This window comes from Zingiber officinale, chromosome 11B (genome assembly GCF_018446385.1).
Source record: "Zingiber officinale cultivar Zhangliang chromosome 11B, Zo_v1.1, whole genome shotgun sequence".
Lineage (NCBI taxonomy): Eukaryota > Viridiplantae > Streptophyta > Magnoliopsida > Zingiberales > Zingiberaceae > Zingiber > Zingiber officinale.
Genome location: NC_056007.1, coordinates 69,704,688 through 69,706,914, shown reverse-complemented (window position 1 = coordinate 69,706,914; position 2,227 = coordinate 69,704,688). Strand labels below are relative to the sequence as shown.

The 2,227-nt window shown below is 35.7% G+C and overlaps 1 pseudogene; it reads right to left on the bottom strand.

Annotated features, from left to right (window-relative positions):
- Positions 1 to 376: 376 nt before the first annotated feature.
- Positions 377 to 1,846, bottom strand: LOC122033997 (annotated as a pseudogene).
- Positions 1,847 to 2,227: the final 381 nt, after the last annotated feature.

Below are 2,227 nucleotides of genomic sequence, written 5' to 3'. Positions count from 1 at the left end.
GAGTGTTAACACCGGGTGTCGCACGGGCCTTCATTCTATTCTTTATATTTCGTAGTTTTGAATAGCAATTAACTCTTGGTGCTATGTTGCCAGAGTAGATTACAGTATTGTGTGAATGGCTTTGGGCCATTCACTCTACAGGGCAATTGTATTCCATTCAAAACGATGATTGATCTGCACCCCAACTGACTAACTAATTCAATTAAGAGCGAGCCTATCCTTAACAACATTACAAGGAGACTCTCTCGCTATAGTGACTCGACTTGCTTGGCCCGCTCTCAAAAGGATGTTCAAGTAGACCTCGAAGTATCAGTAGACGAAAATCTAAGTTTATCTGAAGCTTGGTCTAAAATTCCCGAAAATTAGTTTTTTATAATTACATTGGTAATAATCTGGTGCTAACTCTTCGGTATATTTCTTGCTGAAAGTATCCTTGATCCCACTGATAAAGAGTGGGACAAAATAATTCAATTGGAGTTGTTGCTGAACCATATCATATAGTTCTAGCAACAATGAAAGCTACAAAAAAAAAACAACAGCGATACTGCTGAAAGTACAGTTTCAATATTGCCCATACGCAATCCTTTGTATAGACATTGAGGCGGATGGACACTAAGATGGAATAAACCTGCTAATATGCCCAATGTACCCGTTGTAATATGATGAGAGGCAATTCCTCCAAGAACAAAAGGATCAAAGCCTTCCGCACCCTATGCAGGACTTACAGGTTGTACTTTTTCGGTTAGTCCATAAGGATCAGACACCCATATTCCAAGACTATATAAACCTGTTACATGAAATGCGCCAAAACCAAAGCAAGCCAATCCTGAGAGAAATAAATGAATTCCAAAGAACGTAGGCAAATTCAAAGAGGGTTTGCCTGTACGTTCATCGCATAATATTTCTAGGTCCCAATACACCCAATGTCAGAAGCTGCCAAGAAGCACAAACCAGAAAACACAATATGTGCCCCTGCCACAGCTTCATAACTCAAAATACCTGGATTCGTTATAGTTCCCCTTGAAATACTCCAACCACCCCACGAATTGGTTATTCCTAAACGAGTCATGAAGGGTATAATGAATATACCTTGTCTCCACATTGGATCGAGAGCAGGGTCAGAGGGATAAAAAATCGCTAATTTGTATAAAGCCATCAAACCAGCCCAACTAACAACTAGGGTTGTATGCATTATATGGACGGAAAGTAATCAACGAGGACTATTCAATATGACAGTATGAACACGATACCAAGGCAAACCTATGGAAATACCCCTTTATCAAAAAAAAAAAAATAGATACTATGTCACTTTATTTTATTACATTGAAATTGGAAAAGACTATACTATGTACCTAACTTTTCAATAGATTCTTTATGAGAAAAGGTTAATATTTATTCCCTTTCATTGAAAATAAGGTAAAAATTTTGTTCGTAAGAACAAAGAGAAGCGGATCTATTCCATACCCGATAAGTACCAATACGCAATCGTAGGATTACTCCTACTTTCGGGAAACAAACACATAGATACTTGTTTATCATTCCAATGATTGATATGTTAGTTAAATTTTCTCTTTATTCATTCTGTCTTACTTTATAAACCTTTCAATCTATGTATGAAAATCTATGTATAAAATGCAATAAAAATAAAGAGAAAAAGAGATAAAGATGATAAAGCCATTGTTACATTTCCATATTAATGTGAAGTATAGTACTCAATTTTGTCTTTAAATTAATGTCCGTTGGTATTCGAAAAGTGCCTTTTCGGAATCCTGGAGAGGAAGATGCAACTTGGGTTGAGTTATAGTGAGACTTGTCAGACATATTGAGTCATATGGAATTTACCCATTTTCTCCCCCAATCGAGATATCCTCTGTTTCGCCAGGACACGAGGTAGAATTTAAATCAATATGAAATAATTATTATTAAAAACTATACAAGGAGTTGTTATACAAGTAAAGAAAGATGGGAACAAGGTCATCCTATGTACTAGTTGAGATTTGAGATGCATTGAAGAATAATTGGACTGTAGAAAAAAAAAACAACAAAATTTATCGACTACTCGAAACAATAGAAATACCAAGCTCGCTGGCCTAAGCATGGGATCCACAAATTATACAGTTGGATCACGATCTATTGTAGAGCATGCAATAGACTTGGTGAGTTTACAACAAAGCTATATAAGGATTTTATACTTATTAATCAACTTATTTTAATTTATATAAAAAAA